Here is a 26,661-nt window from a genome sequence, read left to right as displayed (position 1 = left end):
AACTGTTGCTTCCTGACCTGCATACAGGTTTCTCAAGAGGCAGATCAGGTGGTCTGGTATTCCCATCTCTTTCAGAATTTTCCACAGTTTATTGTGATCCACACAGTCAAAGGCTTTGGCATAATCAAGAAAGCAGAAATAGATGGTTTTCTGGAACTCTCTTGCTTTTTCTATGATCCAGCGGATGTTGGCAATTTGATCTCTCGTTCTTCTGCCTTTTCTAAAACCAGCTTGAACATCAGGAAGTTCACGGTTCACATATTGCTGAATCCTGGCTTGGAGAATTTTGAGCATTACTTTACTAGCGTGTTAGATGAGTGCAACTGTGTGGTAGTTTGAGCATTCTTTGAATGTCCAACATAGTATGATATAAAGAATTATCTAAAATATACCATACTTTTTGAGAATAAAAAGATGGGCAAAGACATATTGACACATGTACATAATAAAGATAAAGACACAGTGGTCAGATCTAAATATTAAACAAGGGAATTCTGCTCAAAGTTTTAAATAAAGGATTTTTTTAACACTAAAATGTATTATTTACAATGAACATGTCAATGATCATCTTTTTGTTCACTTTTTTATAAAATAATAAGAGCATTGATTAAAAATGGAGGAAACCACACTTACAGGAAACATAAATCTAAATATTTTAAGAGGAAATTTTAGAGAAGGCTGTATTGCTAAAATGAACACACTAACCAAACTACAGATTCAATGCAGTCTCTATCCAAATTCCAATGGCATTTTTTACAGAAATAGGAAAAAAATCCTAAAATTATTATAGAATTACAAAAACTCCAAATAGTCCAAACAATCTTAAGAAAGAATCACAAAGCTGGAGGTATCACACTTAACTTCAAAATATGTCAACATTACAAAGTTGCAGTAGTTAAAGCTGTAGCATTCTTGCTCAAAGATATACAGTCCAATACAATAGAGAACCCAGAAATAAACCCATGTGTATAAAGACTTCCTGTAGTTATGATGCGTTCATCTCCTGGCAAACTCATTGTAAGTTGAAAATATTCTAAATTAAACATGCAATTCTTGCAGCTAACCTACCAATCAGGATCAGCGTAACTTAGCTTACCTTAAACATGCTCAGAATACTTAGATTATATTTGGGCAAAGTCATCTAACACAAAGATTATTTTATACTAAAGTATCTAATGTCTTGTAAATAATTCATTAAAACTGTACTGATAGTGACAAACAATGATTATATGGGTACAGAACAGTTGTAAGTGTTTAGATTATTTCCCCTTACAACTGCTTAGCTCCCTAGTTGCTGTGGCTTGCTGTCACTGTACTGAATATCTCTATCCTTGGGAAAAATCAAAATTCAAAGTACATTTTCTATTGAATGTATATTACTTTCCCTTCGTTGTTAAGTTGAAGAATTGTAAGTTGAACCACTGTAAATCAGTGGTTGTCTGTACGGCCAAGTGATCCTTACTAAGGGTGCCAGAAATATACAATGGTGAAAGAAATCTGTTCAATGAAGTGTTGGGAAACTTTATTTACATACCTACACAAAGAATAAAATTGTATCTTTTTATTACATCATTCAAAAAAGTAAAAATCTAGTGGGCCGACGGCTTGGGCCTGGCGCTCAATTTAAACACTGAAAGCCTGGCCGCTGTGGACTCCGGAAATGAAACGACATTCGCCTGGCAGGCCGTGCTGCTGGCAGTGCTGCTGGCAGCGCCGCGCGCCGCGCTTCCCGACCGTTCTGCCTGCACTTGCCAACCGCCTCTCGCCGAGTCGCGCTCCGAGGACTGAGTCGCACTCCGAGGACTGAGGGCCGCCGAGAGACAGACGAGCGGCATGGTGGGAGGCGCGGACGGCGGGGACGGGGCTCGTGCCTGGCAGCACATGTTCCTGCTCCTGGAATATTTAAAGGATGCGTCAAAGAAGATGAAAAGTGGGCTTGTGTTTATAAAACTGGCTAACCCACGTTCAGGGGAAGGAGCCATTTACTTGTTGAATATGTGTCTACCGCAGCTGTTTGAAATAAAAATTTTCAAGGAAAAAAAATTATTGGTTTATAAATGAATCAGTTCAAGCAAGAGGTCTTCTTCACTTTGCCACACCTATGGACTCTCTGTTTCTACTTCTCCATTACCTTATAATGGCCAGTAAAGAGGGGAAGTTTCAGCCCCTGGATCAAGTTGTGATGGATGACGTGTTCCCGGATTGCAACTTGTTGCTGAAACTTCCTGAACTTGAGGAGTTATAGACACGTGACAGAGGAGAAAGAAATAGACAAGAAGAAATACTACAAGAACAGCAAAGAGAAGACATTAAAATGATTAGGAAAAAAAAGGTTAATGAGAAAATGGCAGCATTAAAAACCAATAAGGTAAATGTCAGTGCCAGGGTACAGTCTATTGCGTTTTTCTCTAGTGACCAGGCTTCCAGTGACAAGGACGAGTATTATGTCCATTATGCCCATGGTCTGATATCTGATCCATCCCTAAACAATTAAGTGATAACTTATCTAAATATTTAAAGCTTCCAGAACCTCCAGCTTCAGTGCCAAACCCTCCATAGAAGAAAACAAAGTTATCAGATAAGCCTGTAGAAGCGAAAGAAGATTACACTGTTTAATTGTAAAGATTTCAGGACTGTGAAGAAAAATAGTAAATTGACCACGACTCAGAAGGCTTTTGGAGAAGGAAATGGGAACCCACTCCAGTGTTTTTCCCTGGAGAATCCCAGGGACAGAGAGCCTAGTGGGCTGCCATCTATGGGGTCGCACAGAGTCGGACACGACTGAAGCGACTTAGCAGCAGCAGCAGCAGAAGGCTTTGGCTAAAGTTAACAAGTGTGGAATGAAAAGTATTGATTCCTTTTTTGGTGCAAAACATGTTAAAAAAAATGGGAATGATTTGGACCTTTGAAAGTGAAATTGAGCGAAAATATCTGCTTTCTTCATGTCCCACTTTCATCCTTGCCACCCTACTTCCGAACTCATAATTATCACTTTTTGAAAAAAGGTAGGATGGGAGCAATTTTCAGATTCACTGGAACATTTCTTTGGGTTTGAATTTTGTGTTCCCTGAACAACATATGGGAAAGTAATTGTGAAACATCATGGCTTATAGCCTTTGGAGTTTTTTATTTGACATCATGAAAAATAATCAAGTGAATAGAATTAACCTTTAGCATCAGAAATTCCTCAATAAACTGACATAACCAAAAAAAGAAAAAAAAGTAAAAATCAACTCAACAGAGGATTAAAAGCATCAACTTAAGGTTTGAAGCTATAAAATTCAGAGAAGAGAAGTACAGAAAACTTCAGGACATTGATCTTGGCAATATTTATTTTTGGATTTGACATTCAAAGCACAGGCAACAAAAGCAAAAATAGATAAGTAAAATTCCATCAAATTAAAAAGATTTTTCACACATAGTAAAAGAAAATTAATAGAGTAAAATGTAAATCTATGGAATGGAAAGAAATATTTGCAAGCATGGAGAATTGGACATGACTTGGTGATGGAACAACAACATATCCAAAAGGTTTTAATGTTCAAAACGTATGAGGAATTCCTACTGTTCAATAAGCAAAAATCTGAATAACTCAACTGAAAAAAAAAAAAAAAAGATCAAGGACTGAATAGACTTTCTCTAAAGAAAATATATAATTAACCAATAGGTATATGAAAAATGCTCAACATCATTAATCAACAGGGAAAAGCAAATCAAAATAATGAGCTGTTACTTCACAGCTGTTAGCATTAGTTGCTCAGTCATGTCTGACTTGTGATTTCATGGATGGTAGCCCACCAGGCTCCTCTGTCTATGGAATTTTCCAGGCAAGAATACTGGGGTGGGTTGCCACACCCTCCTCCAGAGGATCTTCCTGACCTAGTTAAGATGTATGGAAATATCATTAACACTTCATCAAAAGAAAGATAACAAGTGTAGGAGAGGATGCAGAAAAAGTGGAATCATCAATATTGATGAGAATGTAAAATGGGGCAGCTGCTGTGAAAAACTGGAGATTCCTCCAGAAATTAAAAATATAACTGCTATAAGACTTAACAATCATGCTAAGTATTTATCCAACGGGATCAAAATTAGGATCTTGAAGAGCTATTTACACTCCCATGCTCATTGGAGCACTATCTACAGTAACCAAGGTATGGAAGCAACTTAAATGTCCATTAACAGGTGAATGCATAAAGAAAATGTGTTATATACACACAGTCAAATATCACTGTCATAAAAAATGGAAATCCTGCCATAAGTACAACGCAGATGAACCTTGAGGACAGTATGCTAAGCCAATAACAGAAGAACAAATATTTACACTTAAATGAGGTATTTAAAATAATAAAACTCATCAAGGCATAGAGTAACATTGTGGTTTCCAGTGGCTGTGATGAGGGCAAAATGAAAAGTTGCTGCTGCTGCTGCAGCAGCAGCTGTACGGCACTGGTCTGTAGCTAACAATGCTACGTTGTATATTAACAATACTGTATTTTATATTTAAAAGTTTATTAAGATTCTATTGCTCAGTCATGTTCTACTGTGGCCCCGAGGACTGTAGCCCACCAGGTTTCTCAGTTCATACAATTTTCCAAGCAAGAATACTGGCGTATGATGCCATTTCCTACTCCAGGGGATCTTCCAGACCCATGGATGGAATCTACGACTTGCATCAACTGCATTGGCAGGCAGATGCTTTCCCACTTAGCCACCTGGGAAACCGAAGACTCTAGATCTCATGTTAAATGTTTTAACTACAATACAAATAAAGAAATAAAAAGAAAGCCAAGGAATGCTGGCAGCAACCAGTAATTAGAAGAAACAAGAGAAAGATTCCTGCACAGTCCTTCTGAAGGGAATTCAAGCTTGCCAACACCTTGATTTTGAACTTCTGACCGCTGGATCAGTGAGGGAATAAATTTTAGCTGTTTTATGTCACCTAGTCTGTGGTAATTGGTTATAACAACTGCAGAAAACTAATACACTGTATAATGAAAACAGGGAATATACTGTCTTGCTAATACACTAATGAACAAGTTGGTAACACACCAAAGAATGAATTTTAGTTGTTTTATGCCACCAGTTCTTGTGGTCATTGGTTTTAACACCATGGAAAACCGATACACTGTATAATGAAAATGGAGAATACCCTGGCTTTAGGGCTGGAAGTACAGTCACATAATGTGACTATTACATTTCTCTGAATCTTAAATTCTGTTATTTGGGAGAAGTATCACTATTTTGTGAGCTTTTAAAACAAAAGTCATACTACCAATTGCAATTGTGACACATCTTTGTTTGATAAAAGCATACCGATTAAAAGATAATTTTGTCTTTTATCCTAAAAGATAAAAGAATGAAGCTTTGCCAGATTCTTTTTCTATATCTTTTGAGAGAATTATATGGTATGTCTTCTGAAGTGTGTTGCTATGGTGAATTCCATTTATTGATTAAGATTTTGAACTAACTTTGTGTTCCTAGGATAACCCCATTTGGCCATTATTTATAATGATCTTTATTTATTGCTATATTTGATTTACTAATATTTCATTAAGGATATCTGAAGCTATATTTCTGAGGATATTGATCTCTATAAGTTTTCAGAATCACTTATAAAATCTTTGAATTTGTTTTTATTAGGGTAATAGTGATTTCAGTTCTTAGTAAGTAAACTATGTAGTTTGTCTTCTATGGAATTTATTCATTTCACTCTAAGATACCAAATTTACTGGCAAAACTAGAAAACTGATACTCATTATTAGCCTTTAATGTCCTTAAAACCTATAGAAATATGCTTTTTCTCATTTACTGATGGCAATTATGGTATCATATACCTATTTATTTTAAAGATCTTTTCAGAGATCTATTATTATTGATCAAAGTAGAAATATTGAGTTTCACTGAAGCTTTTCTGTTGTTTTTTCTTCTCATGATCTTAGTGATTTCTGCTCTTACCTTTATTATTTTATTATTTCTTCCTGCATTTATTTGTCTTCTTTTTCTAGTTTTTAAGGTGGAATTTTTCACTTAATAATTTTGTCTTTTGTATAAACATTTAATGTGATATTTTTCCCAAGCACTATTTTCTCTGTCTCACAAATATTAAGATTTTGTGTTTCCATTATTACTAAATCAGAATATTTAAAATTTTCCTTGTGTTGTGTGTTTATGTGTAAAGTAATATACACAGAGACAAAGGAGAGAAAAGAAATTGAGAATTCTGAATACTTGAAACTTGAATTATCAGCCTTTTGAACTACATCTTTTTCACATTAATCATGCATTTATTGCTCATTACACAATTATGGTATAGATATTATTAATACCCTTGTACTGCAGATAAATCATTGCTTAATATTCCTATCTTGAAATTGGTAGGTTATTACAGTAAGAAATTTGAATATTATGCCAGATCATGGAGAAAACCTTTCTATTATATCTTAATTCTCTGTACATCTGCTGGAAATTATAATAATAAAATTTTGATCTTCTAGATTGATTTCTAGATTTTGATTATTATTTTTGTTTATTTTTATTGTTGAGCTAAATTCTGATAAAAATCCTCAAGTCGCTTTCTAACTATTTCATCATATTCTCAGAAGAATTAATTTTCATTTTAAAAGTTTTAAGAAAGAAAGAGGTAGGCTCTTGCATATGCTTTTATAAAATTAGGAGGGTAGATTATTGTAACAACATAAAGAAGATTATGAGTAAAACAGTTATTTAAGAAATTATCTGAGTAGATCATTTGATTCCCATTGAAACATGAATAGAAGGCCATACTAGGAATGTGGCAATACACAAGTCTATTAAATGAATGCAATTGATGTCTGTGGGAAGGTGTTTGCCTGAATCAAGTGTGCTAGTTTCACTTTTATTATTAAAATCTGATTTTTAATAATTGATTGAACATTATTTTTGCTCATTGATCTCTATGTTTTATTGATCTTCCTTGTTCTCTATTTTTTTTTTTCCTTCACTGACATTTGCTCTTGTTTTGTTGATATATCCCCTCCTCTTTCATGTATCAAGTTTTTCAGGTACTTGAATGATTTTTTTTTTCAGTCTATTCTTGTTCTAATTTCAGCAGTTTTTATATCTTTTTAAAAGCTGTATCTATTGTTATGTGTCCTCACAAGTTGAGGAAATAAAAGATATTTGTGCATTTTTTTTCCCTAAAAAGATACATCTTTTTTCAAGACATAAAAGTAATTCTAATTCTCTTGGTGAAGAATGTAAATGAATCAAACATAATTTTGTGCTAGTCAGTCACACAGAACAAAATGAAATGTTTTGAATTATCTTATTAGTAAAAATCCCTTTTTTTCTGAGTAAGAAACCATACTTGTATCTTAACCTTTATAGAATGAAGAAGACTCTGCCCTCTCCACCCCTTTTTGAGGGAAGATAGGAGTTTAAATATGTCCAGATAAGTCTGTGGAGGGCTAAAAATAATTTTGGAAACTAAAAAACTAGCTTATTTGCATTTCTTTAGCTTGCCATAAGCCCACACTATCTTTTCTTTAAGAAATAAGAGAAGGTTCTTATTAAACAGAGATTTTTACTTAAAATTAAAATTAGAATATTTCTGACTTATTCATTAGTGCATCTATTGTACTTTCTTCAGACCACTGTGCTGTGCTGTACTTAGTCACTTAGTTGTGTCAGACTCTTTGCAGTCCCATGGACTCCTCTGTCCTGTCCAACTCTGTGACTTGCCAGGCTCCTCTATCCATGGGGATGCTCCAGGTGAGAATACTGGAGTGGGTAGCTATGCCCTCCTCCAGGGATCTTCCCAAACCAGGGATCCAATCCAGGTCTCCTTCATTTCAGATTTGTATTGAAATTAGAATATTTCACCCTGTGTTCTTATCCAACTTTTTCAAGTTAATTCATAACACTGCAATATGAATATGCTTCTAAACATTATTGCCATCTTAGTATTCATATTTCACTCTGATTTTATGCAGGAAACTTTCATTATTTTAAAATAAACTTAATGTTTATTGAGATATTTTATTAGTAAGCTTACACTACTACTTTTCTTCAGAAGTTACAACTTTCTTCAGAGATGACACCAATTACTACTGATTTTTCTTCATTTCTGTATCAAATGAGATTCCATAACACTAATGTTTGAATGAAAAGTCATCATTTACATCATTAGCATAAAATAGTATATAGTAACAGTCATTATTATAACCATTTTGCTTATAAAATTTAGATCTTTGTCGTATCTTTATATCAGTCTTTCAAAGAAACCCAATCTATTCTATATAGATGGTATATGTGTATGTATAAATTATTTATCATAATGTATTTCTCTATAGCAAATGTTTAGGGAAAATGGTATTTAAGTATTTCTTAAAGTTGGAGATTACTTGATGTATTGATCATAAAAGGAATAAGCCTTTCATGGTCTATGTCTGATATTTGTTCCATATTCTGGTATTTGGTCTTAAAATTTCTACTCAGATTAAGTGGTATGGTATATGAACTAAGTTTTCACATATATCCAGACTCACTTTTGTATTCTTTTGCTTCTCAAAGCCACTGAACCAGATTTTCATTTTTTTTTCCTACTTCTTTAGTTGTTTGGTCTTGAATTTATGCCCCATTTAAAATGGGATTTTTCTTTATTATTAGATTAGAGCCACAGAGAAATTAACTTCATTCTTTTTGATATTGCTAGATTTGTCCTTGGGTTTTCCATTGATATTGATTTTTGAGCCGAGAAAAGAGATCCAGAATGAGGGATCTCCTCTTGGCCAGTGGCTTACCCTGACCTCTGAAATGAATGATTGTAATGGAGCTCTACCATAGTCTCTGCTATTGATTTCCTACCATCCAGAAACACTGTAATACAATTGGAGGCTGGGAGTCATTTTAATGTCTTCTTCCATTTGGCCTCATTGAATCTAAGACTAGAATAAACTGCTTAAAGCAGATTCTGTGTTTGGAATTTGGTTTCATTTTTAAAACTACTTTGAGAGTTTATTCATTGTAATGTATTCATTTGTCTCTATCAGCCAGTACTTAGGAAGAGAGGATTTAAATGCTTGCCCTCAAGTTGTCATTTTTCTTAGAAGTATAATTTATCTTGTTTTGACATCTCATCATCAAACACTAACATTTGTTATTCGGCTGTTTCACGTTATACAGTGATAGTCCCAGGAGCTATCAGGGTTTATGGGACAATTTTATCTTCCTATAAATTGTCCCAGGGCAGTATGCATTTCCTGGCTTCTAGGCTGTCACTTCCAAATACTCTATGTCTCCAGATATCAGTCAATTTCCTCCTACTATTTTCCTGATTCTAATATGCCGAGGGATTAGATAACAGGTATTAAATTTGTCCTTCCTAGAAAGAGTTTCACAAAGATGCTTCTAGGATAGGGAGCATTTTCTTCAATTATAAACTGTCAGGACTGTTTCTGGTGGCATTTAGTAAGATTATTATTATTATTTTTTTTTTTTTACTTTTTTTTCTTGGCTATTGTCACGTGAACTTTTAACCAAAAATTCAGACTTTGTTTGGAGAACTATTATTCTACAATTCTTAACTGTATTCCATAATGACCAAACAGAAAAGGTCATCTGAATTCTGTCTGTGACAAATACTAAAATAGGGATGACAGAAATACTGAAAGATTTCATTCAATACCTGTTTCAACATGAATGCTCAGGCAAATAGAAATCAGCAAAGAATCCTTTATACATAAAAAACTTTATTTCCTAAAAAAATCATAATTATTATTCACTGTCATCAGGCCACTTTGATAGATAATGAAAGAGGATGCTAAGATAAAAAGGATATTCATGTTTTATGTACAGTCCAATTGTTTATTTTTAATTCATTTTTTATTAAAGGATAATTGCTTTACAGAATTTTTTTGTTTTCTTTAAAATCTCAACATGAATCAGCCATAAGTATATATATATATCCCCTCCCTTTTGAACCTCCCTTCCATTTCCCTCCCCATCCCACACCTCTAGGTTGATACAGAGCCCTGTATTAAGTTTCCTGAGCCATACAGCAAATTTCCATTGGCTATGTATTTTACATATGGTAATGTAAGTTTCATGGAACAACAGACTGGTTCCAAATAGGAAAAGGAGTACGTCAAGGCTGTATATTGTCACCCTCCTTATTAACTTCTATGCAGAGTACATCATGAGAAACGCTGGGCTGGAAGAAGCACAAGCTGGAATCAAGATTGGCGGGAGAAATATCAATAACCTCAGATATGCAGATGACACCACCCTTATGGCAGAAAGTGAAGAGGAACTAAAAAGCCTCTTGATGAAAGTGAAAGAGGAGAGTGAAAAAGTTGGCTTAAAGCTCCACTTTCAGAAAACTAAGATCATGGAATCTGTTTCCATCACTTCATGGGAAATAGATGGGGAAACAGTGGACAGTGTTAGACTTTATTTTTTGGGGCCCCAAAATCACTGCAGAGGTGATTGCAGCCATGAAATTAAAAGACGCTTACTCCTTGGAAGGAAACTTACAACCAACTTAGCATATTGAAAAGCAGAGACATCACTTTGCCAACAAAAGTCTGTCTAGTCAAGGCTATGGTTTTTCCAGTGGTCATGTATGGATGTGAGAGTTGGACTGTGAAGAAAGCTGAGTGCCGAAGAATTGATGTTTTTGAATTGTAGTGTTGGAGAAGACTCTTGAGAGTCCCTTGGACTGCAAGGAGATCCAACCAGTCCATCCTAAAGGAGATCAGTCCTAGGTGTTTATTGGAAAGACTGATGTTGAAGCTGAAACTCCAATACTTTGGCCACCTCATGTGACGAGTTGACTCACTGGAAAAGATCCTGGTGCTGGGAGGGATTGGGGGCAGGAAGAGAAGGGGACGACAGAGGATGAGATGGCTGGATGGCATCAACGACTCAATGGACCTGAGTTTGAGTGAATTCTGGGAGTTGGTGATGGACAGGGAGGCCTGGCATGCTGCAATTCATGGGGTCCCAGAGTTGGATGTAAATTTCCATGTTACTCTTCCCATATATCTTGCCCTCTCCTCCCCTCTCCCCATGTCCATAAGTGTATTTTTGTTTCTCCATTGCTGCCCTGTAAATAAATTCTTCAGTATCATTTTTCTAGATTCCGTGTATTTGCATTAGAATACAATATTTATCTTTCTCTTTCAGACTCACTTCACTCTGTATAATAGGTTCTAGGTTCATCCACCTCATCAGAACTGACTCATACATGTTCCATTTTATGGCTGAGTAATATTCCATTGTGTATATGTACCACAACTTCATTATCCATTCATCTGTCAATGGACATCTAGGTTGCTTCCATGTTCTAGCTATTGTAAATAGTGCTGCAATGAAAAATGGGATACATGTGTCTTTTTCAGTTTTGGTTACCTCAGGGTATATGTCTAGGACTGGGATTGCTGGGTTATATTGTGGTTTTATTCTACTTTTTAAAGGAATCTCCATACCATCTTTCATAGTTCAGTTCAGTCAGTCACTCAGTCGTGTCTGACTCTTTGGGACCCCATGGGATACAGCAAGCCAGGCCTCCCTGTCCATCTCCAACTCCCAGAGTTTACTCAAAGTCAAGTCCATTGAGTCAGTGATTCAACCATAAGATGGCCATTCAACCATCTTATCTTTTGTTGTCCCCTTCTCCTCCTGCCTTCAATCTTTCCCAGCATCAGGGTCTTTTCAAATGAGTCAGCTCTTCACATTAGGTGGCCAAACTATTGGAGTTTCACCTTCAGCATCAGGCCTTCCAATGAATATTCAGGACTGATTTCTTTTAGGATGGGCTGGTTGGATCTCCTTGCAGTCCAAGGGACTCCCAAGAGTCTTCTCCAACACCACCCTTATGGCAGTTCGAAAGCATCATTTCTTCAGCACTCAGCTGACTAATGGCAAAACCATAGCTTTGACTCTATGGACTTTCGTTGGCAAATTGACATAGCCACTATGGAAAGATCTCTCTTCCTTCCATAGTGGCTGTGTCAATTTACATCCCCACCAGCAGTGCAAGAGTGTTCCCTTTTCTCCACACCTTCTCCATACCCTCTGTAGACTTTTTGATGATGGCCATTCTGACCGATGTGAGGTGATATCTCATTGTAGTTTTGATTTGAATTTCTCTATTAATGAGCAATGTTGAGCATCTTTTCATGTGTTTGTTAGCCATCTGTATGTCTTCTTTGGAGAAATGTCTGTTTAGGTCTTTCCCCCACTTATAGATTGGGTTGTTTGTTTTTCTGGCATTGAGTTGTATGAGCTACTTATATATTTTGGAAGTTAATCCTTAGTCAGTTGTTTCATTGAAAATAATGCTATTATTTTCTCCTGTTCTGAGGGTTGTCTTTTCATCTTGCTTGTAGTTTTCTTTGCTGTGCAAAAACTTTTAAGTTTAATCAGGTCCCACTTGTTTACTTTTATTTTTGTTGTTCTTAGAGGTGGGTCACAGAGGATCTTTCTTTAATTTTTGTCATTGAGTGTTCTGTCTACGTTTTCCTCTAAGAGTTTTATAGTTTCTGGTCTCACATTTAGGTCTTTAATCCATTTTGAGTTTATCTTTGTGTATGGTGTTAGGAAGTGTTCTAATTTCATTCTTTTACAAGTAGCTATCCAGTTTAGTCTTTGTTAGTTTTTGTTTAGTCTTTGTTAGTTTGATTAGCATGTGTCTTGGCATGTTTCTCCTTGGGTTTATCATGTATGGGGCTCTTTGTGCCTCTTGGACTTTATTGATTATTTACTTTTCCATGTTGAGGAAATTTTCAACTATAATCTCTTCAAAAATTTTCTCATACCCTTTCTTTTCATCATCTTCTTCTTCTGGGACTGCTATAATTCAAATGTTGGTGCATTTGATATTGTCCCAGAGGCCTCTGAAACTATCCTCAGTTTTTTTCATTCTTTTTTACTTTATTTTATTCTTCAGAAGTTATTTCCACAATTTTATCTTCCAGCTCACTGATTCATTATTCTGCTTTAGATATTCTGCTAATGATTCCTTCTAGAGTATTTTTAATTTCAGTAATTGTGTTGTTTGTCTCTGTATATTTATTCTTTAATTCTTCTAGGTCTTTGTTAATTGATTCTTGCATTTTTTCCTTTTTGTTTTCAAGGTTTTTGATCATCTTTACTATCATTATTCTGAATTTCTTTTTCCAGGGAGTTTGCCTACTTCCTCTTCATTTAGTTGGACTTCTGTGTTTCTCGTTTGTTCCTTCATTTGCGTAGTATTTCTCTGCCTTTTTACTATTATTTTTTAACTTATTGTGTTTGAGGTCTCCTTTTCCCAGTTTTCAAGGTTGAATTCTTTCTTCCTTTTGGTTTCTGCCCTCCTAAGGTTGGTCCAGTGGTGTGTGTAAGCTTCACATAGGGTGAAATTTTTGTGCTGAGTTTTTGTTTGTTTTTCCTCCGATGGGAAAGACTGAGCAAGGTGGTAATCCTGTCTGCTGATAATTGGGTTTGTATTTTTGTTTTGTTTATTGTTTAGATGAGGCATCCTGGAGAGGGTACTACCGGTGGTTGGGTTATGCCGGGTCTTGTATTCAAGTGTCTTCCTTTGTGTGAGTTGTCACTATTTGATACTCTCTAGGATTACTTCTCTGGTAGTCTAAAGTCTTGGGGTCAGTGCTCCTACTCCAAAGGCTCAGGGCTTGATCTCTGGTCAGGAATGAAGATTTCACAAGTGCTTTGTAATGGCATTAACTTAGATTAAAACAGATATTCAAAAATGAGAAAACAAAGATGAACCCCAGACAAATGGCATTTAGAAAATCAGGCAAATAATAATTAAAATATAGAATATCAGATCAGATCAGATCAGTGGCTCAGTCGTGTCCGACTCTTTGCGACCACATGAATCGCAGCATGCCAGGCCTCCCTGTCCATCATCAACTCCTGGAGTTCACTCAGACTCACGTCCATCGAGTCAGTGATGCCATCCAGCCATCTCATCCTCTGTCGTCCCCTTCTCCTCCTGCCCACAATCCCTCCCAGCATCAGAGTCTTTTCCAATGAGTCAACTCTTCGCATGAGGTGGCCAAAGTACTGGAGTTTCAGCTTTAGCATCATTCCTTCCAAAGAAATCCCAGGGCTGATCTCCTTCAAATGGACTGGTTGGATCTCCTTGCAGTCCAAGGGACTCTCAAGACTCTTCTCCAACACCACACTTCAAAAGCATCAATTCTTCGGCGCTCAGCCTTCTTCACAGTCCAACTCTCACATCCATACATGACCACAGGAAAAACCATAGCCTTGACTAGACGAACCTTTGTTGGCAAAGTAATGTCTCTGCTTTTGAATATGCTACCTAGGTTGGTCATAACTTTCCTTCCGAGGAGTAAGCGTCTTTTAATTTCATGGCTGCAGTGATTTTGGAGCCCAGAAAAATAAAGTCTGACACTGTTTCCACTGTTTGCCATCTATTTCCCATGAAGTGATGGGACCGGATGCCATGATCTTTGTTTTCTGAATGTTGAGGTTTAAGCCAACTTTTTCACTCTCCACTTTCACCTTCATCAAGAGGCTTTTTAGTTCCTCTTCACTTTCTGCCATAAGGGTGGTGTCATCTGCATATCTGAGGTTATTGATATTTCTCCCAGCAATCTTGATTCCAGCTTGTGTTTCTTCCAGTCCAGCATTTCTCAAGATGTGCTCTGCATATAAGTTAAATAAACAAGGTGACAATATACAGCCTTGATGAACTCCTTTTCCTATTTGGAACCAGTCTGTTGTTCCATGTCTAGTTCTAACTGTTGCTTCCTGACCTGCATACAAATTTCTCAAGAGGCAGATCAGGTGGTCTGGTGTTCCCATCTCTTTGAGAATTTTCCACAGTTTATTGTGATCCACACAGTCAAAGGCTTTGACATAGTCAATAAAGCAGAAATAGATGCTTTTCTGGAATTCTCTTGCTTTCCCCATGATCCAGCGGATGCTGACAATTTGATCTCTGGTTCCTCTGCCTTTTAAAACCAGCTTGAACATCAGGAAGTTCACAGTTCACATATTGCTGAAGCCTGGCTTGGAGAATTTTGAGCATTACTTTACTAGTGTGTGAGATGAGTGCAGCTGTGTGGTAGTTTGAGCATTCTTTGGCATTGCCTTTCTTTGGGATTGGAATGAAAACTGACCTTTTCCAGTCCTGTGGCCACTACTGAATTTTCCAAATTTGTTGGCATATTGAGTGTAGCACTTTCACAGCATCATCTTTCAGGATTTGGAATAGCTCAACTGGAATTCCATCACCTCCACTGGCTTTGTTTGTAGTGATGCTTTCTAAGGCCCACTTGACTTCACGTTCAAGGATGTCTGGCTGTAGGCCACTGATCACACCATCGTGATTATCTGGGTGGTGAAAATCTTTTTTTGTACAGTTCTTCTGTGTATTCTTGCCATCTCTTCTTAATATCTTCTGCTTCTGTTAGGTCCATACCATTTCTGTCCTTTATTGAGCCTATCTTTGTATGAAATGTTCCTTTGGTATCTCTGATTTTCTTGAAGAGATCTCTAGTCTTTACCATTCTGTTGTTTTCCTCTATTTCTTTGCATTGATCGCTGAGGGAGGCTTTCTTATCTCTTCTTGCTATTCTTTGGAACTCTGCATTCAGATGCTTATATCTTTTCTTTGCTCCTTTGCTTTTCACTTCTCTTCTTTTCACAGCTATTTGTAAGGTCTCCCCAGACAGCCATTTTGCTTTTTTGCATTTCTTTTCCATGGAGATGGTTTAAAAAAATTAAAATTATAAAAACGAGAAATGAAAAAAAGAACAAAAAAGAAAGAAAAAATGGAGACTCCACAGAACTGTAAAAGCCCAATGTAGATGCAGAGGTTTATAAAAACAATAAAAAGTGTGACTGAACATAAGCATATACATATACACCCAGAAGCAAAATCAAAACAGTCCAACAAAAATAAAGTATAATAGATTAACCTGGTGAACAAAGGCAACCAACAGTTATATCTACCAGAACAAAACTAACCAAAGCACATACTGGAAAACAAAACAAAAGTAAGGTGTCAATTGCAGAATAAAGCATAGAAAATATAACTAACCTGACCATGCTGGCACTCTGATCTTGTGTTTCCAGTTTCCAGAACTGGGAGAAATAAATTCCTGTTGTTATAAGCAACATTCCTTTGAAAAAGAAAATAAAACTAACAAATATGTTAAGAGGAAAAGAAAGAAAGAAAAGAAATAAAAAATAAATATGCAAAGTTAAATACAGGTAGATGAATATTTAGATACATTAAAGATCAACTGCAAGGAGAAAAGAACTGTAGGAAAAGCAAACAAGGGAATAAATGTAGAAAAAAATAATAATAAGCTTAGAAAATTAAAAATTAAAATTAAAAAAGAGAGAGAGAGAGAAAGGGAAACTCCTCAGAATTGCAAAAGCCCAAGTAGAGGCAGAGATTTATAACAACAGTAAAAAAAATGTGACTGAGAAAATAAAGGAAAGAAAACAAAGCTCAAAAACTTAATTAGATTTCATAGTGCCCATAGAATCAACAACTACAACAGAGGGGAGAAAAAAGGAAAAAAAAAAAATCCAAAGAATCTACAGAAGACATCAAAACATAAGAATAATAAATGTTTTTCTGTCACTGCTGTCAGAATCCTTTCCCTCGCTGGAAGTCACAGCCCACCTTAGCTCCCTAGGTTGCCCTCCGACACTATGCTGATCTCTGGACCTGTTGTGGGGGCAGCTAAGATTTTAATCTGATCCTACTCCTCTGTGTTCTTGCCTCCAATGTCCACAGCTGTCAGAACTAATGCGTTTTCTTTTGTGGGAGCTCTCAACGACCTTTTATATACTCCATAGACACGATCTGCCTAGTTGATTGTGTGGATTTAATCTGCAGCTTGTACAGTTGGTGGGAAGGTTTTGGGTCTTCTTCCTTAAGCACACTAATCCTGAGTTTCAACTGTAGTTTTATTTCCACCTGTGCATGTGGGTCGTCCACTGGGATTTGCTCCTGAGGCTGCACTGGAGGACTTGGGTTTGCCCCTGTGAGGGTCAGGTGTGGAGGTGGTGCAGCTTATTGGGTTGCAGTGGTTCTGGCAGCACCACGTACTCAGAGGAATTTGTGGCTAGGGTGGCAGGAAATATACTGCTCTAGAAGGGTATGGCAATCAGTATTGGTCAATACATCCCAGTATTCTTGCCTAGAAAGCCCCATTCCCTGATAGAGAAGCCTGGCAGGCCACAGTCTACAGGGTCACAAAGAGTCAGATACTACTGAAGCGACTCTGCAGGCATAGACACAATACGTTTTTTGCCCATGACATCTCTGCCCCAGTGAGAGTTGAGTGTGAAGTGGCTCACCTGCTTGGCTTGTGGGGACCCTGATGGCGTCAAGTGTGCAGGAACACTGACTGCCTCCACTGCAGGAGTTGTGGCCTTATCAAAGTCTTTTTTCAAGTCTCTTGTAGCTGGCCATCAGAAGGTCTCTTTGGCCCATCTTTCTCTGTAGCTCTGCCTGTTCAGGCACTTAGAGGGCTTCCTTGCCTGGGATCGTTCTCTGTTGTCCATGCATCAGGCACATACAGGGGTCCCCCTGGCTGGGATCCTACCCTGTAGATCAGCATGTCTCGAACTTAAAAGGGCACTCTGGGTGGAGTCCTACTCTGTAGTTCAGTGTATCAGGCATTTGATGGATGAGCCTCTCTATTGTTCAGCTGCCAATGATGGTGTGTGGGGGGAGAGAGGCTATGGTGATGGCTCTACCCACTACGTGTGATTCAGCAGTATTGCTTTGCTTCCGTGGCTGTCCAACTTTCCTCCACAGGCATTTCCCACAACAATCTCCTCCCTCACATCCCCTCAATCCATCTCCCCATAGTCAACAGCAGCCTTCGGCCTGTGATTGCTCCACAATCCCTAAACTCCAGCTGCCGGCTACTGCATAGGGGATCTACCTCCCTGTCCAGGGTATGTACAGCTATGCCAAGGACTGTCTGATTCCCATTCCATTTAGGCTGCCACAGATCACTGTTTCACTCTAAGCCTTAAATGTTTCTCCTCTGACTCAGACAATTACCCTGATGTGGGGCTTGGACCCCTGCTTCTGTTCCCTCACCCACCAAGGGCAGGTCCAGGCCTACTAACACTCTTGTTTTTTCCCCTAGTTCCTTTGTCCTACCAAGTTTTTTGTGGTTCTATATTTTCATTTCTGCTGGTCAGGTACTCCTGTCCACTCTCAGCTGGTGTTCTGCATGCACTTCTGTGTCTGAAGGTGTATTCCTGATGTATCTGTGGAGAGGGATGTACTCCATGTCCACCTACTCCTCCACCACCTTGTTCTCTCTCAGCCCAATTGTTAATGGACACAGGGTTCTAACTAACTATTAATATGTTAAAAGAAATGCCTCTCTGAGTTCTCCAGAGAAACAGAGCCAGTGCTTGAGATACTGTATCTGAGGCCTCTCTCTTTTATGAGAAATTGCCCCACACAGTTACGGAGGCTGAAAAGTCCCATGATCTGCTCTCTACCAACTGTAGATTCTGGAAAGTTGGTGGTGTAATTCAATCTGAGTCTGAAGACTTAAAAACCAGGGGAAACCCTGATATGAATCCCAGTCCAAGGTTGGGAGAAGGTGAGATGAAATATCCCAACTCAAGCTGGCAGTTCAGTTCAGTAGCTCAGAAGTGTCCAACTCCTTGCGACCCCATGAATCGCAGCATGCCAGGCCTCCCTGTCCATCACCAACTCCCCGAGTTTACTCAGACTCATGTTCATCGAGTCAGTGATGCCATCCAGCCATCTCATCCTGTCATCCCCTTCTCCTCCTGCCCCCAATCCCTCCCAGCATCAGAGCCTTTTCCAATGAGTCAACTCTTCGCATGAGGTAGCCAAAGTATTAGAGTTTCACCTTCAACATCAGTCTTTCCAATGAATACCCAGGACTGATCTCCTTTAGGATGGACAGGCTGGATCTCCTTGCAGTCCAAGGGACTCTCAAGAGTCTTCTCCAACACCACAGTTCAAAAGCATCAATTCTTTGGCACTCAGCTTTCTTCACAGTCCAACTCTCACATCCATACATGACCACTGGAAAAACCATAGCCTTGACTACACAGACCTTTGTTGGCAAAGTGATATCTCTGCTTTTCAATATGCTATCTAGGTTGGTAATAATTTTTTTCCAAGGAGTAAGCATCTTTTAATTTCATGGCTGCAGTCACCATCTGCAGTGATTTTGGAGCCCAGAAAAATAAAGTCTGACACTGTTTCCACTGTTTCCCCATCTATTTGCCATGAAGTGATGGGACCGGATGCCATGGTCTTCATTTTCTGAATGTTGAGTTTTAAGCCAACTTTTCACTCTCCCCTTTCACTTTCATCAAGAGGCTTTTTAGTTCCTCTTCACTCTCTGCCGTAAGGGTGATGTCATCTGCATATCTGAGGTTATTGATATTTCTCCCGGCAATCTTGATTCCAGCTTGTGCTTCTTCCAGCCCAGCGTTTCTCATGATGTACTCTGCATAAAAGTTAAATAAGCAGGGTGACAATATACAGCCTTGACGAACTCCTTTTCCTATTTGGAACCAGTCTGTTGTCCCATGTCCAGTTCTAACTGTTGCTTCCTGACCTGCATATAGGTTTCTCAAGAGGCAGGTCAGGTGTTCTGGTATTTCCATCTCTTTCAGAATTTTCCACAGTTTGTTGTGATCCACACAGTCAAAGGCTTTGGCATAGTCAATAAAGCAGAAGCTGGCAGGCAGGACGCAAAAAGGGGTGACTTCCTCTTTATTCCTTTTTTCTAATTAGTCCTTTAATGATTGGATGATGTTCACCTATATGGAGAAGGGCCATCTTATTTATGGGGTCCATGGATTCAAATGCTAATCTCAATCAGAAATGCCATCAAAGACACAGTGAAAAACAATGTTTAATCATGGCCTCCTATGGGTGGTCAAGTTGACACATAAAACTAACCACCATAGACACTTAGCATTACACTAAATAATGTAATGGTGTAAGCATTGCAAATGGTTTATTGGGAAACAAATTAGAAATTAAGTCATGAGTTGGTTAGGATAACAGGATTTCTGAACTTGCATTATGACTAAAGTTTAAATGGGTTGAATATAAAGGAGATGTTAAAAAGGACAATTCAGAGTTGGAGGAAGGCAGAGAATTGCAAGCAATTGGGGGAAATACTCAGATAAGATATTGGACACATGGATTGGGATCAGTAGGATGCTGTGTTTTGGAGTTTTTAGGAAAAAACCTCTGTGCTTTGGAATGAACATTGAGTAAATATTGAACATGTATTATACTGCTAGAGTAATATGGTAAAGGTATCCACTCTAACAAGCTCTTTTCAACATAATACTGGAAGTCCTAGACAGAACAATTAGATGGAAAAAAGAAAAGGAATCCAAATCAGAAAAGAAGAAATTAAGATGCTTCTGTTTGCAGATGACATGATCCTGCATATAGGAAACTCTGAAGACTCCATCAGGAAACCAAGTGCTAGAGCTAAGCAATTAATTCAGAAAAGTTGCAGGATATGGAATCAACATACAAAAATCAGAGTTTTTATATACTAACAATAAACTATCAGGAAGAAATTAAGAACACAACTTTATTTACTATATATTTACTATTTATAGTATTTACTGTATAGTATATAAATACTGCTGCTGCTGCTGCTGCTAAGTCGCTTCAGTCGTGTCTGGCTCTGTGTGACCCCATAGACGGCAGCCCACCAGGCTCTGCCATCCCTGGGATTCTCCAGGCAAGAACACTGGAGTGGGTTGCCATCGCCTTCTCCATTGTATGAAAGTGAAAAGTGAAAGTGAAGTCGCTCAGTCGCGTCCGACTCGTAGCGACCCCATGGACTGCAGCCTACCAGGCTCCTCAGTCCATGGGATTTTCCAGGCAAGAGTGCTGGAGTGGCTTGCCATTGCCTTCTCCGATATAAGTACTACTTACTATATATTTACTATTGGAGAAGGAAATGGCAACCCACTCCAGTATTCTTGCCTGGAGAATCCTATGGACAGAGGAGCCTGGTGGGCTGCTGTTCATGGTGTCGCACAGAGTTGGACATGACTAAAGCAACTGAGCATGCATGCATGCATATATTTACTGTAATGTGAAAAATAATAAAATTCTGGGAATAAATTTAACTAAGTAGCTTAAAGATCTACATATTGAAAACTATAAAAACATTGATGAAAACATTGAAGACACAAATAAATAGAAATATATCCTGTATTTATAGATTGAAAGAATCAACATTGTTAAAATGTCTATAATACCCAAAGAAATTTAAAGATTCAATGCAATTTTTTATCAAAATCCCAGTCACAGTTCTCACAGAAATGGAAAAAAAATCCTAAAATTAGTGTGGAACTACTGAAGATGCCAATAGCCAAAGTAATCTTGAGACAGAATAACATAACTAGAGACATCACACTTCCTATTTTGAAGCTGTATTATCATATTACATATTACATGACATTATAAACCTATATTATCAAAGCAGTATCTAATGTGAATAAAAGCAGACAGAAATCAGTGGAACAGAATAGAGAGCCCAGGAATAAACTCACACATACCAAGTCAATTAATCTTGGACAAGAGCACTAAAAATACACAGTGGGAAAGGGAAATTTGTTGAATAACTGATGTTGAGAAAACTGTATAGTAACATGACAAAAAAGTGAAATTGGACCCAGATCTTATACCATTCACAAAAATTAAGTGCAAATGAATCAAAGCTTAAATATAAGATCTGTAATAATAAAAACTCCCACAAGAAAGCATCCATGACATTTTTCTGGCAATAATTTCTTAGATAACACATCAAAAGCACAGGCAATATATATATTTTTTAAAAAGTGGAACTGAATCAAAATAAAAGCTCTGCACAGCAAACAGAAAATCACCAAAATGAAAATGCAAATTATGGAATGGGAGAAAATATTTACAAACCATACATCTAATAAATAGTACTGAAAATATCTAAGGAACTTTTAAAATTCAATTACAAGATTATCATCATTATTCAATTAAAATTGGGAAAAGATGTGAATAGATATTTTTCCAGATATGACATACAAATGGCCATCAGGTATACAAAAAGATGCCCCAAATCAGTAGTTTCAAATGCAAGTCAAAGCAGTGAGATATAACCTCACACCTATTAAAATAATCATTATAAAAATGTAAAAAGATAACAAGTTTGGGTGAGGATATTGTACAGTGTTGTACAACCACCATCTCCTTTTTCATCACCCCGAAGGAAAGTTATGACCAACCTGGATAGTATATTGAAAAGCAGAGATATTACTTTGCCAACAAAGGTCTGTCTAGTCAAGGCTATGGTTTCTCCCGTGGTCATGTATGGATGTGAGAGTTGGACTGTGAAGAAAGCTGAGCACTGAATAATTGATGCTTTTGAACAGTGGTGTTGGAAAAGACTCTTGAGAGTCCCTTGGACTGCAAGAAGATCCAGCCAGTCCATCCTAAAGGAGATCAGTCCTGGGTGTTCATTGGAAAGACTGATGTTGAAGGTGAAACTCTAATACTTTGGCCACTTTATACGAAGAGTTGACTCATTGGAAAAGACTCTGATGCTGGGAGGGATTGGGGTTAGGAGGAGAAGGGGAGGACAGAGGATGAGATGGCTGGATGGCATCACTGACTCGATGGACGTGAGTCTGAGTGAACTCTGGGAGTTGGTGATGGACAGGGAGGCCTGGCGTGCTGCGATTCATGTGGTCGAAAAGAGTCTGACATGACTGAGTGACTGAACTGAACTGAACTGAAGTATGAGCACATGAACTTGTGTTTGGTAACAAAGAAACTGAGAAATACAATATGAATCATGAAAATCAAACAATATAAACAAGCATAACAAGGAACTGTTAAAAACTAAAGAGAAAGAGCAAACAGTAAAAAGCAGCAAGGGAAAAAGTGCTTTTTAAATATGGGAAGCAATGGAATTCCTTGAACAACTACTTTTTCATCAGATGCTGTGGATGACAGAAGAGAATGCAAAAATATCTTTAAAGTATTGAGATTAAAAAAATGACCTATCATTCCAGAATCTTATGTCTATAATAAAAATATTTCAGGAATGAAAACAAAATAAGGAAAATTTCAGATGAGAACCAAGGGAACGGATTGCCAGAGACCTACAGTATTTGAAAGCCTAAATGAGGGAGATGACATACATCAGCAAGATGGTGAGTTGGGAGGTTCCAGCACTTGTTTCCACAACAACAACAAAAATATACAAACAAGAGGTGAACAGATACAAACAGACAAAAATAGCTCTGGGAAAGCACTAGACTACAATAATAAGGCATCAGAATTGCCCCAGAACAGAAAAACAGAGGATGTCTGCAGATAAAAGCAAAGGAAGCATTTTACCTGGTCAACCCACCCCCCAGTCCATCTCTAGGACTGCTCCCCTCAGGGAAATTTCATCACAGGACAAAGGAGAGCAGAAGTACAGCAAGACTCTCTACCCAGGACCTTTGTAGTCTTTGCTATGAGAACTCCCACAGACTTTACCATCATACTGAACCCAGCTGGCAGAGCTACCTGAGACTTTCTTCTGTGTTTCATTCCTTGGGCTAGAGCTATAGCTGCTCCCCAGGAGCCCCTAGTTGCTGTTGTGACCTGCTCTTCAGGATCCACATGCCACAGAGCATTGCCATCTATAGGACTGGAGCTGCTGCTGTTTGGAGGCCACCCTTGGGTCCTGAGTCATGGCTATCACCTGACATAAACTGGGCTGAGCTGCCCCTGCCCTACATATTGCCCTCTGGGTTTAGACACATGGCTTTAACTGGCCATCACTACGGATATGAGGCTGCAGTTCTGCAATTTCACCTTGGGATTAAAGTTGCGACTTTAGCTCCCCATCCTCAGTCTATGCTGCTACCGCAGGCCTTGCCCTCTGCCCTCAAGCCACCCCTGCATCCTGTTATGCCAAAGCAGTGTTTCTGCTGTATTTTCCCCTTTGCCCCTTCCCTGCCTAGTTATTGATAGGGCCCACATGGTGTCTCATTGATAAGATGGCTCATTATATCAACCTCGCAAATAAAGAATAAAATCACAGTGATCCGTGAGACTGACCAAATTGCCCAAATCGCATGCTGTTTTCTCACTGGTGCCTGTCTTCTCAAAGCTATGAGAACACCAGATGCCAGACCTCCAGCTAAGTGGCCATCCCTTCAGAGAATTTTTCATTGGTGGGGTATAAGTAGGACCCTATCAGAAAGGGAGGATGCTGGTTCTCCTTAAGAGCCAGTCACCCTCTCTTTTCCCTCTAATAAATTTCCCTTTTCTTGCCTGACTGACCAGCTCGGTCTCTTTTTCTCTGCACTCACCTTAAGTTATTTTGCCAAGTCCCTGAGACTTAGACCCTGATCCCACAGGAGATCTGTGCATGGTTACACCTCAGCCACCAGTACCATTACCACGGTAATTGTACCTTCACCCTGGGACCCAGGTGCTATAGCAGTTCCAGGGTGCCTTATCCCAGGATCCATGCTCCACAGACTCTCACTGCTTGTGTGCCAGGACTGGTGCCAAGAGGGATCCCCTCATTTAGAATTTCCTCCTAAGGATCAAGAAAAAAAAAAAGAAAAGAAAGAAGAAGACCTAGCAGCTTCCACCTGTCAGGACTCCAGTAACCCTAGCCTCTGTTGCCATACATAGGACATCTGTAGTTTTAGACACAGAAGCCACCTGCCATCTTTGGTGAAATTACCCTTAGCTGATAGAGCTGCAGAGAAACTATATTGCTATGCCCTCCCAGGAATCAGAAATCCTACACTTCACCCCACCAAACTGGAGCTCCCAGAGCCACCTGAAAGTGGAAGTCTTCCTCCATTGAAGCCAGTCTGAAGAGGTGCCTCCGCTTCAAATGCAAGTACTTTATTTTATTTATTTGGTGCTATTGTGAGTGTTCCACTTCAGTATTCTTGCCTTGAGAACCCCATGAACAGCATGAAAAGGCAAAATGATAGGATACTGAAAGAGGAACTCCCCAGGTCAGTAGGTGCCCAATATGCTACTGGAGATCAGTGGAGAAATAACTCCAGAAAGAATGAAGGGATGGAGCCAAAGCAAAAACAATACCCAGCTGTGGATGTGACTGGTGATAGAAGCAAGGTCCAATGCTATAAAGAGTAATATTGCATAGGAACCTGGAATGTCAGGTCCATGAATCAAGGCAAATGGGAAGTGGTCAAACAAGAGATGGCAAGAGTGAATGTTGACATTCTAGGAATCAGCGAACTGAAATGGACTGGAATGGGTGAATTTAACTCAGATGACCATTATATCTACTACTGTGGGCAGGAATCCCTCAGAAGAAATGGAGTGGCCATCATGGTCAACAAAAGAGTCTGAAATGCAGTACTTGGATGCAATCTCAAAAATGACAGAATGATCTCTGTTCGTTTCCAAGGCAAACCATTTAATATCACAGTAATCCAAGTCTATGCCCCAACCAGGATCGCTGAAGAAGCTGAACTTGAGTGGTTCTATGAAGACCTACAAGACCTTTTAGAACTAACACCCCAAAAAGATGTCCTTTTCATTATAGGGGACTGGAATGCAAAAGTAAGAAGTCAAGAAACACCTGGAGTAACAGGCAAATTTGGCCTTGGAATACGGAATGAAGCAGGGCAAAGACTAATAGAGTTTTGCCAAGAAAATGCACTGGTCATAACAAACACCCTCTTCCAACAACGCAAGAGAAGACTCTACACATGGACATCACCAGATGGTCAACACCGAAATCAGATTGATTATATTCTTTGCAGCCAAAGATGGAGAAGCTCTATGCAGTCAGCAAAAACAAGACCAGGAGCTGACGGTGGCTCAGACCATGAACTCCTTATTGCCAAATTCAGACTGAAATTGAAGAAAGTAGGGAAAACCACTAGACCATTCAGGTATGACCTAAATCAAATCCCTTATGATTATACAGTGGAAGTGAGAAATAGATTTAAGTGCCTAGATCTGATAGAGTGCCTGATGAGCTATGGAATGAGGTTCGTGACATTGTACAGGAGACAGGGATCAAGACCATCACCATGGAAAAGAAATGCAAAAAAGCAAAATAGCTGTCTGGGGAGGCCTTACAAATAGCTGTGAAAAGAAGAGAAGTGAAAAGCAAAGGAGCAAAGGAAATATATAAACATCTGAATGCAGAGTTCCAAAGAATAGCAAGAAGAGATAAGAAAGCCTTCTTCAGTGATCAATGCAAAGAAATAGAGGGAAAAAACAGCATGGGAAAGACTAGGGACCTCTTCAAGAAAATCAGAAAAACCAAAGGAACATTTCATGGAAAGATGGGCTCGATAAAAGACAGAAATGGTATGGACCTAACAGAAGCAGAAGATATTAAGAAGACATGGCAAGAATACACAGAAGAACTGTACAAAAAAGATCTTCATGACCCAGATAATCACGATGGTGTGATCATTGACTTAGAGCCAGACATCCTGGAATGTGAAGTCAAGTGGGCCTTAGAAAGCATCACTACGAACAAAACTAGTGGAGGTGATGGAATTCCAATTAAGCTATTTCAAATCCTGAAAGATGATGCTGTGAAAGTGCTGCACTCAATATGCCAGCAAATTTGGAGAACTCAGCAGTGGCCACAGGACTGGAAAAGG

The 26,661-nt window shown here is 38.5% G+C and overlaps 1 pseudogene; it reads left to right on the top strand.

Annotated features, from left to right (window-relative positions):
• The first annotated feature begins 990 nt into the window (after positions 1 to 990).
• The window catches only part of LOC147363079 (ribonuclease H2 subunit B pseudogene), a 62,605-nt pseudogene continuing 36,934 nt past the window's right edge, over positions 991 to 26,661 (top strand).

The sequence above is a fragment of the Bos grunniens genome, chromosome 11 (genome assembly GCF_055505025.1).
Source record: "Bos grunniens cultivar Pamir isolate PY7600 chromosome 11, Bosgru_T2T1.0, whole genome shotgun sequence".
In the NCBI taxonomy this organism is placed as follows: domain Eukaryota; kingdom Metazoa; phylum Chordata; class Mammalia; order Artiodactyla; family Bovidae; genus Bos; species Bos grunniens.
Note: the sequence above shows the minus strand (reverse complement) of the source record. Positions and strands in the feature narration are given on the sequence as shown.